The sequence below is a fragment of the Apodemus sylvaticus genome, chromosome 13 (assembly GCF_947179515.1).
Source record: "Apodemus sylvaticus chromosome 13, mApoSyl1.1, whole genome shotgun sequence".
NCBI lineage: Eukaryota > Metazoa > Chordata > Mammalia > Rodentia > Muridae > Apodemus > Apodemus sylvaticus.
Window position 1 is genome coordinate 94,626,416 of NC_067484.1, and position 11,364 is coordinate 94,637,779.

The 11,364-nt window shown below is 45.0% G+C and overlaps 1 pseudogene; it reads right to left on the reverse strand.

The window, feature by feature from the left end:
* Nucleotides 1-651: 651 nt before the first annotated feature.
* Nucleotides 652-11,092, reverse strand: LOC127663683 (DNA-(apurinic or apyrimidinic site) endonuclease-like; annotated as a pseudogene).
* Nucleotides 11,093-11,364: the final 272 nt, after the last annotated feature.

Consider the following 11,364-nt stretch of genomic DNA (forward strand, 5'->3'; position numbering starts at 1 on the left):
CTGTGTGTCACCTCTTTGCCAGACTGTCCTTTCCTTACAGTTTGAGTGGAGTGACAGGCCTGGGGGTGGGGGTGGGAGACAGAGGAGCCTGTAGAGCTCCCTCAGCAAGGAGACGGATTGACAGACACCTACCTCCTCATCCTTGGCGCATTACTAGGGGAGCGCAGACAACCCCTATTCCCAAGAGAAGGCCTCAAGTTCTGGGACATAGAACCGGAGGCCTGTCATTAGTCTAAAACCAGGAAGGTTTGCCACTCCCAGACCCTTCCCCTCACACACTGGTCCTATTGTTGATGAACAAGTTGGCTGTTTCTCTAAAGTGGCTAAAATCTGGCCCAGCTTCCAAGGCTTTTCCTGGTCAGATCAGGTGACCGATTCTAGGAGACGTTTGGAGAAAGAGAGGATCACCTGCTGGAGGCAGGTGAGACTAAATCCATTTAACAGACCGGCTGCTGCCAGTTTACAAATAAAACACAGGTCTTGAAAGCTGCCTTTGTTCCTCCTAAGCAGCCTTCCCTACCCCACCCCCTCCCGCGGTGAGGTTAGATTAGCAATTTGTCCTTTGTGAAAGGCTTACCTCATTGTTTTAATGTTTATTTATCAATTTGCATCTTCTAGTAGTTTCGTCCCAGCTCCGGGGGCCCACTTCCCCTACATCTCGCTGCTCATTTTACCTCCGGTGGCTGGGACCCAAAAAAGCGAAATTCTCCGAGCAGGCACTCGGACCTGAACCTCTTGTAAAACGGCCTTCAGCTTCTCTTCCTGCACAGGTTCAAGCTCTTTGGTTCTCGCCTGGCTGAGGCACAGAATAGGAAGCCCTGTCCAGGAAGGAAAGATGGCTGTGCCCGATAAAAGGAATCTTATTCATCTGAGATTTCTAACACAAAACTGCACTCAGAAATCTGTGAAATGGTCTCAGTTTGATGCTAGTCTGCCCTGGGGCTGCTAGCCAGTGCTCAAGAAGCCGGAAACTTCCCTTTATATGTTGCACTGGTTGTGTGACTCTGAGATACAAGGATGCAAGTCTTCATGGTGACCTTATAATGGGCAAGGTTCTCCTCAGGGGCCCATCAGGGCTCATCACTTCCTTCCCAAAAGAATGTGATGTCTTAAGCATCTAACTGTACACGGTTCTGTACAGGAACTGTACCACCCCAACTCCCTCACCTGGGGTATTTTTGCTTGAAGATATTTTATATGCCTTTCATGTTAAAAATAAAATAGTAAAACTTTCATAGGGTAGGCATCCTTGCTCTGCAAGCATGAAGACCTGAAACTGAGTCTCCCAGGCACACATAAAAAGCTCTCAATATAGTTGTGAGTGCTCCTGTCATTCTAACACTGGGGACACAGATACAGACTCCAAGAGCTCATCCACCAGCCAACTTCAGACTCAGAGAGAGACCTTCTCTCAAGCAAAAAGCCTCACGCACACACACATACACACACTGCCTTTCCCACTCCCCACTCCCTTATTCCCTCATGCCCCCACCCTCCTCCTGAGACAGGGTTTCTTTGTGTAGCCCTGGATATTCTGGAACTTGCTCTATAGACCAAGTTGGCCTCCAACTCAGAGATCTTCCTTTTCTGTCTCCCAAGTTGGGACTGAAGGCGTGAGCCACCAAGGTTTGTTTTGTTTTTGAGACAGTGCCTCAGATAGTTCAGGCTAGCCAGGAACTCTGTAAATATGTGAAAATGATCTTAAATTCCTGATCCTCCTGCCTCTCCTTTCCAAGTGCTAGAATTACAGGGCTCACTACCACCATGCCAAGCCAAAAGAGCCAAGAAGAAACATTTTAGGACTTGACTAGACCTAGGGCTATATATAGCTTAGTGGTAGACTGTTTGCCTAGCAGGCACAAAGCCCTGGGCTCAGCCTTTAGTATGGCAAATTAATTAACAAAAATAATATAAAAATGAGAAATCTTGGGCATTGGCTATAGGTTGCCTGGTGTGTACAAGTCACCTGAGTCTGATTTCCATCACTTCAGAATACAAACATGCAGGCTGGGCATAGTTGTGTGCACCTCCCAGCACTCAAGAGGCAGAGGCAGAAAATCTATGAGTTCAAGGCCAGCCTGGTCTACACAGTGTGTTCCAGGACAGCTAGGGCTACACAGAGAGACCCTGGCTCAAGAAAAAGAAATTAAATAAAATCAAATTAAAACCCAACTCCCACCAATGTGGTTGGTTTAGAGCTGTTACTCAGCACTGGAGGCAGAGGCAGGAGGATTAGGGGCTGAAGATCATCTCTGAAGTGGATTCCAGACAAGCCCTGTTGTAAAAGTAAATAAGTCAGTGACTTCAAACATTCACTGTAGCTCATCAGTTGTCACAAGTAGATCACTGTGATGGAGATATTGACCAGGATAGTGTGGAACAAAGGAAATGGAGGGTGCTCGTGTGTGCATGTATGAATGTGTTTGTGTGTGCATGTGAGAATGTGTGTGTGTGAGATGGTGTTTGTTTTGGAGAGCTAGTCTCAGCTAGTCCCAAACTCATCTTGTAGCCAAGGATGACCTTGAATTCTTGATCCTTCTACCGCTCCAATTCTCAAGTACCAGAATTACAGATGTGTACCACCACGTGGGTCTGGCTCCCAGAACCACTCTTAAAATGTAAGTAATGTGGCTTGAGGGATGGCTCAGAGCTCAGAGCATTGGCTGCTCATCTCTTCACAGCAATGGAACGGTGACTAAGACAGATATGAGTTGCCTTAGTTATGGCATCTCTTCAGAGCAATAGAACTAAGCTCTTTCAGATAACTGAGATCTGATTCCCAGCATTCATGTAACAACTTAGTCATCTGTAACTTCATTCCAGAGCATCTGATGCCCTCTCCTGGCCTCATTGGGCAACAGACCTACAGACACAAGCAGGCAAATCACATAACTGTATTAAGCAAGCCTAACTTTCACCAGACATTCTGGAAGAGCTGTTCTCAAAACAGCCTGGGAGACAACCCTTGATGCTGAGATAAATAACTTCACCTGGTAACCTCAGTGGAATGTTTCAGTCTTAGCCTGAAGGGAACTTTCACCTCCTGCTAGTCTTAACCACTCACTACCCGGAAGCAAGCTTTATATTTGCACCAATAAAACCACAATAAAAGCTACAGCCAGGCCTAGACACCTCAGTCTCAACACATTTAATCTTCCAGCTTCTGCTGCTCTATAACATCTTCCACAGTCATTGTGTGGGCAGATACTGGTACACACCAGTGTGTGTGTGTGTGTGTGTGTGTGTGTGTGTCTGTATGTCTGTATGTCTATCTGTCTGATCTGATGTGAGCTCATATTCCACATATGAACCCTGTCCAGCCCACACCAATGGTCTTTAACCCTAACCCTGTCTCTCCAGATGAATTTAGCATTTGTTCCTCAGTTTCCTCAGCATACGATCACCAAGGCAGTATGTTTGCTTTAACAAGCTGGCGTGACATCCTCCTGGACTTTTGGGCAGCATCAGTTACAACCCAAAGCCCACTAAATGATTTATTATTGTGGAGGTTTCATCAGCTACAATCCCAGCCAATTCTCAGGTCACATTCCCTTGTCTTACTTAGCCAAAGAAGAGTTAATTTCCTTCTCCTTCTCTACCCCTCCTCTTCCTCCTCCTTCTCCTCCTTACTTTCATCAATTCAGAAAAGAATTTTGGGTATCTCAGATTTATCTAGGTATTTTGATTCCTTAGCCATCAAGAGCCCTGCTTTCAGGTTGGAGAGACCACCTGTTCCTCTGTGTGCCAGGCAGCTTGACTTTGATGCACTCATGCTGCCTGCTTTTGTTGTGGTGATAATGGTGGTAGTTAGTTTTCTTTTGTTGTTTGGGGGCTGTGCTGGCATAAACCTTTAATCCCTGCCCTCAGGAGACAGAGACAGTCAGATCTCTCAGTTCAAGGCCAGCCTGTTCTACAGAGTGAGTTCCAGGACAGTCAGGGGGGCTACACAGAGAAACACTGGCTCTAAAAATAAACAAAATCTAAGAAGATCTTCTGTTGTTTAGGTTTGGTTTTTTGAGACTGGGTCTCACTATGTGGTCCTGGCTGGCCTGGAGCTTAATGTATACAGCAGGCTAACTTCAAATTCACAAAGATCTTCAACCCAGTGCTGAGATTAAAAGCATGCAGCACCATGCTGGACCTCCTTTACATTTTTTTATGAGCTAGGTTATGCAGTTAAATTATGGGCTAAGAATGTAGTTCAGTTGGTGAAATGCTTGCCTGGAGATCAGAGTCAGGCTCAACACTTAAGCACCACAAAACCCAGTATAGAGGTACACACCTGTAATCCCAGCACTTAAGAGGTAGAGAATGAAACAATAATTTTTAAAACCAATGAGTTTGTCTAGAAAACAATAATGTTTTTAAAAGAGAAGAAAGGGGGTTTTGAGCCACAAGTATCACCCCAGCACTCAGGAGCTGGGAGCAAGAAGATGAAGAGAATCCTGGCTCAATGGTCCAGGATTGGTCCATGCTAACCTTGAGGCTAGTCTGGGACACACAAGTAAATCAATAAACAAACCCTTTCCGTTACCAGCTATAAAGTTGACCCCACTGGTTGCTTTAAGCTGGATCCAGACACTGGCTCTTACTGAAAGCTCATGTATTTCACACATTTTTAAACAATTTCTTCCACATGTGACACATCTTGTGTTTCTTTTTTCAGAGAGGCTAAAAATTATTTTCTAGGCTTGCCTGATACAAAAAAAAAAAATCTGGTATCAGATTTATTTGTTTGTTTGTTTTGAGAGTAGAACTTTTTTAAAACTTGGATTATTCAAAGGAAACCAGAAGTTTGGTTTAATGCATAAAGCGGAGCAGAGACACATACAAAAATCTTGGGCCTAAAGACACATAAAGGAGAGCTAGGAGGAGGACTACAGTGGGGTTCTCTACAAGGATACTGAAGGTTTGTAGGTGGAGACAAGGTTGTTTCCCCAATATAAGTGACTTCAGGATGAGTGTCATGGGCTAGGAAAAGGGTCCAGGCACAGCAATCACTGCCGAGAGCCTCGGAGCCTCGGAGCCTCAGAGCCTTGGAGCTGGTCTTGCTGTCCCACGATGCAGGTAAAAGAGAGTGAAGCAGAGGAAAAAAAGCAATTGTTGGGACCCAAGACTCACACACAAACCATGCAAGCACCAATCTCCGTCAGACACCGCTGGTTTATTGAACACATACTCTAAACCTGATTGGATAGGACAGAAATTCAGAATTTGGGACCTGAGGGTTCAACTCTAAACATTTCTCATGGCTGGTTTATCAAGGAAAACAACCACAATGAGCTTATACATCGGTGCTGGAAGTGTTGCTCAGTGGTCAGATCATACTCAAACTATTTTAGATATGAAAGTTCATAATGACCTTTAATTTGCTGCGTCCTATGTAAAGCTTTGTGGAATTTCTTAATATTAACAAATTTCTTAGAGAACATAACAGAATATGTGATCAGCATGACCCTGTTCTGGGTAAAGTTATTTTTCTATGACAATGACTGGCAGGCATACTACAACAACAATATAAAGTAGCTGCCAGGCATGGAACAAAATGGCTACAGCTATGCTAGTGGGGCAGACCCCAGTAGTAATCAAGATGCCAACCACATTTTTTTAAGGTCTATTTATTATGTACACAGTGTTCTGCCTAATACGTGCCTACACACCAGAAGAGGGTACCAGATCTTAAATGGTTGTAAGCTACCATGTGGTTGCTGGGAATTGAACTCAGGACTTCTGGAAGGGTAGCCAAGGCTCTCATCCTCTGAGCCATCTCTTAAGCCGCCAGCCAACCAACCAAAATTCTTAGACCAAGCATTTATCGTGTAAGTCCAAAAGTACAAGCATAAGCAGTGCTAGGGTAGAGAGGAAGCTGCCAGCCAGTGGTAGATCCTGTAGCAATTCCCCAAGGCCTTCTCCTTCTTGCTTCCTGTGGGGTTATGAAGGTCAGTTTCTTCTGGAGCCACCCTGAGATACCCACATAGCACAAGTGGCTTGTGGGAAGCCAAGTTCCTCAGAAATTTTTGAAAGGGTCCATCCCAACACTGGCTGCACTGGGAACACTGGCAGCTAGTAGAACAAAGAAGACAAATTCAGCCACAGCTGCCCTCCTTCTCTTCATGTTCTTCCTCACCAGTGTTGTAAGAGGCTTGGGGGTGGGGGGACCGGTGGGAAAGTGGACTCATGCTTTGGTGGAGCGGAATGGTCCAGGCACCTCTTGAGACTCAGCAGGGAGTTTGTTCTCCGAACATCTAGTCCTGTGGAGGTACAAGATATCTGGTGCTTCCTTCTTTAGCCAGTCTAAACCTTTCTTCTTAATCCAGGCTGAAAGCCCATCCACCTTCCAACCTCCAGAAGTGGCAGATTTGCCACTGGGAGAGGTTTTCTGACCTGGAGTAGCAAGGACTGAGTTTCTTTTTCAAATACTTTCATAAAAGTTAAGATTGTGAAAGTACATCCTATGGGCATACCCATCCCTACACCTTCTACCCTTCCCTACCCACTCCTTTTTATGGAAGGACTTAGAGACATTTGAGTGCTAAAGACAGCATCCTGGGGTGGGAATTCTAGCCACTCCTTAGTGAAATGACCTGAGTTACTGAGCCTTGGGGCTCTTTCTATTGGGTTTGGCTTGCTTTGTTTTATTTAGAGACAAAGTCTTCTTTATATATAATTAAATCTGGCCAAGACTGGAACTTGAATGGTAGCCCAGGCTGACCTCAAGCTCATGATTCTCCTGCCTCAGTCATGAGCCACCACACACATGTTTTTGTACTGCTGAGGATTAAATCACTATGAAAGGGTAATGTTACTGGGGAAAGAGAGTCAATAGCAGATAGTAAAGAAGCTGAAGTTCTTCCACTGAAGCAGCTTCTTACTGCGCCAAGATCTGCCACTATAATGGAATACCTTCAAGAATATTTGCTTGCTAGTTTGTTTATTGAAATAAGGCCTTGCTATGCAGCCCAGGCTGACCTAGAACTTGTGGCAACTCTCCTTCTTTGGCCTTTTTCCAACCAATACCCGCTGCCTTCCATAGGAGCATGTGGCATTATCCAATGGTTCACTGACTAACTTGGATCTGAAAATAATTGGGCATCACTTTTTCTTTAGTTTCTGGAGATTAACATGAACTTCATGTCTTATGTGAGGTCTTCTCTCCAAGGTTAGTGAGAAAGACATCAGGCTCCCTTCCTACTGGGTTTCCTTTCTCTTCCTTGTGGTCAGTACTGAAGACTCCAGAATACAGAACTCACTGCTGAGAGAATTGATCCTTGCTTTGCTATTCAAACCTTGGTTACAAAATTATCAGCCCACAGCTGCCTAAACCTGGAGGGGCTTAGTGAGTTCCCAGGATAACTATATTGTCAGATCAAATAGCTTTTCCTAGGTGGCAGTTTGAATCCATGAGGTGTTAGAAATTTAGACTAAGTGAGCAAAATATAAAACAACAAGGTGCTCTTACACATTCATATCAAGATTTCTGCAACTTTTCTCCATTAAGATGAAAAGAGACAAGGTTCAATACTCAAACTGTAATTTGGCCTCTGTAAGACCCCGACCCTTGATCAATGGTACTTACTTCAACACCAAGATGCAGATCAATGCAAAAGCAAGAGGTTTATTTTCTAGCCATTGAGGCCAACCTTCAATTAGTCCCTCAAGGTGAGTGACTAGAAGGTGACCCCTGAATGGCTATTATATGCAGTTTTTATACTTTTTATGGGCACAGGTTACATCAGCAAGGTTACAGTTTAAACTTATTGGCTAAGCATTTTGACCTTTACATCTATTGGCTAGCAAGCATGGGCAGATCATGACATGAATTTGAACTCTATCTGATCTGCCATGAATTTGAACTCTATCTGGGACTTTCCAGAGGGTCAGGTGACTGTCAGTCTGTACATTCTGTGGTTTTTCTCAAGAATGTTCCTGCTCCTCCCAAGAACTGTGGGTGGAGAATGAAACTTGATCTAACCTTGACCCCAGGTGGGAGGGGAAACAGTGGGACTGTAAAAAGCCCTTAGGGTCCCTCATGTCCCCCTTTTTCTTGTACAAGCTCCAATATTGGAGCTACACTCAGGGATCTTGAGTAACTAACTCATATTCTCAGGTCTAGTCAGGGGAAACCCACAGTTGATGACAGCCTGGTCAATAGATGGTGCCCACATGTCTGAGGGGACATTCTTTCTGGCTTTCTGTATTATCCTCTCTCAACCTTTGATCATGAAGAACATTCTCATGACTTGTTGGATATCATCCCAGGTGGACTGATGAGTAAATAAAACAGTCTCAAAGAGATTAATCAGCCCCTTGAGGTTATCTAAATGGGGGATGGGGGTGGGGGGGTGTTGGGCCTTCCAGTTGTACAAGTCAGCCAAAGAGAAGGGCCAATATTGTATGGCCTGATCGCCATCCTCATCTATGACCTCTCCATAGGCTCGGAGGGAAAAGGTCACTGTTATATCTGGTAAATGGCCCTTTTGCTCTGGGTCCCCATGGCTAGTACTGGTTCTGAGGGTCCCTCCCCACCATTCTGCCTTCCTGGGACCAGAAGAAGGGGATGTAAAGGGGCATTGGATGAGGGCTCAAGGGGGATCCTTGAGAAGGACCCATGGGAACCAAGGCCATGGTAGGGAGGTAAGGGGGTGGAGGATTCATCAGCAGCAGATCCGCTGTGGAAGCGTCCTGAGGGAGGTTCTTCTTTACAGACTCATTGGTCTCTACATGGTTCTTCTCCTTCATGGCTAGGACCTGCAAGAGTTTCAGAGACAAAAAGGCTTTTATCAAAGGGGCAGGCAGTCCTCCACTAAATCCTTCCAGGAACTGTATAGGGCCCTTGGTCCGGGTCCCAGAGGGATCCTGGCCTAAAGACTTGTTCCTCTACTGCTTTGATCATCTGCAAGTCAAAGGTCCCTACAGGTGGCCACCCTACTCCAGAGGTGGACCATTTGGAGTAATTAACTTGCCCTTCTTTATTACCACTGACAAGTTTCTCCTCTTTCCATAATTTTCCACTGGTTAACTAGGATGTTTAACTGGGTAGATTCAGTCTGTCCCATGTCCAAAAATAATGTCAGTCCAAGTCCAAACCCAAGAACACAGACAAAAATAATGTCAGTCCAAGTTCAAGAACACAGAGAAAGACAATCAATATATAAGACATTTTGCCCCTGCGATGGGCGCAGGAACCAGGTTATAGTAAGACTCAGTTGACTCCTGCCAATACTGTGTCTTATTGTTTCAACTCTGGTGGAACTCCAACCCACAACCCTTGAATAAAGACAATCAACATACAGATAGTTCACCCCTGCCACAGGAGCAGAAACCAGGTTATAGCAAGACTTGGTCTGTTCCTGCCGATACTGTGTCTTGCTGTTTCCAAATGGAGCAGAGTCTTCCCAACTCCCTCCAGGGGGCCTGAACTGTCCTCCAGACTCCCCATGGTCACAGCATCAAGGCACATCTGCCCACCACGATTAACTGCATGAGACCAGAGGCTTTCCAGCAGACACTGTGCTCGAGAGCCAAAAATGAAAGCAAAAGATAGAGACAAACACTTAAAGTTGGCTCCTGTTGCCATTGCTGAGCTCAGTCTATTTCCCCTCCCATCAGTCTAGTCGATGGTCACGGGGGGGGGGGGGAGGGGGTTCCTTGAATCCTGGAATGATCCCCCAAATGTAAGACCTTGATCCTTGATCATGCAGATCGATGCAAAAGCAAAAGGTTTATTTTCTAGTACATCGGGCTCAATCTTCAATTAGTTCCTCAAGGCGAGTGACTAGAAGGTGACCCCTGAATGGCTATTATATGCAGTTTTTATACTTTTTAGGGCACAGGTACATCAGCAAGGTTACAATTTAAACATTGGCTAAGCATATTGACCTTTACATCCATTGGCTAGTAAGCATGAGCAGATCATGACATGAATTTGAACTCTATCTGGGACTTTCCAGAGGGTCAGGTGACTGTCAGTCTGTACATTCTGTGGGTTTTCTCAAGAATGTTCCTGCTCCTCCCAAGAACTGTGGGTGGAGAATGGAACTTGACCTAGCCTTGACCCCAGGTGGGAGAGGGACACTGTAAGGAGGGTGTGGGACTGTAAAAAGCCCTTATGTCCCTTAGCCTCCAATCTTCTTTCTTTAATCAAGTGTAATCTTTATGCTTTGTGTCTGAGTTGAGTTTTTTAATTTTCCCGAGTCTGAATTCGGTACTATAGATAAACTACTGCCAGTATCAATTCTTTCTATAAACCATGGTTTCTCTGTGGGAATAAACAACAGTCTCCCTGTCCTCCAGCACAGGCAAGCAGCCTCCTTCAATCCACACCCCCACCTTCCCTCTAGTTTAATAACATGGCAGAGGGGTGGGCCAGAGGCCATGACTCAGGCTTTCCTGGAGACCCAAGGCCTTGTTGAGGCTGCCTAAAAGCACTCTCCCTTCCTGCCACCAAGGCTGGCTTTCTTTCATAGTTTCACAACTGACCCTGATGCACACATTAATTTGTTTTTCCTGAATCCAAATTGTCAGAATATTCCAGGGTCAGGACCCTTGCTATTTCCAAGCCAACTTTTCCTCTTTACATTCCCTAGGGGTCATCTGGAGAATATAACTCCTTTGGCTGTTTTCAAACCAGCTGACTCAATGAAACCACAACTCTGTGTGTATGAGTGTACATGCATGTGTGAGTGCTTATGTGTTTGAGTGCTTGTGAGTGTGCTTGTTCAAGAATGCCTGTGGCAGTGCGTGCGTGCACGCATGCATTTGTATTTATGTAAGCTATGGCATACAAGTGGAAGTCAGACAACTCCCTTTTTCTAGCAGGTGGGTTTCCTGAATTCACTCAGGTCCCCTTGTTTGGTGACAAGTGCCATCACCTGCTGAGCTGGCCTCTGCAACCCCCTCACAACTTCTGGAGTCTGGCTTGTTCATCTATTATAAAGCGTTAGAGATTCATTCATCCTCATCCAGGCATCAGAAGCTTATCCTTTCTATTGCTGGGTGAGTTCCTCAGAATGAATACAGCACAGCTTGGAGAAACACTGACCAGCTTTAGGAATGTCTGAATAATCTCCAGCTCAGGATGATCATGAACCATGATATCATAAAAAGTCTTATACAAGTTTATTGTGTGAGAATAAGTTTTTATTTCATATAGGTGACCATTTGCCTGCCTCTGCCTCCCAAGTGCTAGGATTAAAGGCATGGGCCACCACACCCAACCTTATTTATTAATCATTTATTTATTTATTCATTTAGAGACAGAATCTCTTACTGCACCTGTATCTCACTGATTTGACTAAACTAGATGGTCAATGAGCCCCAATAATACTCCTATTCTGCATCAGTGTTTGGAAAACAGGTGCAAAC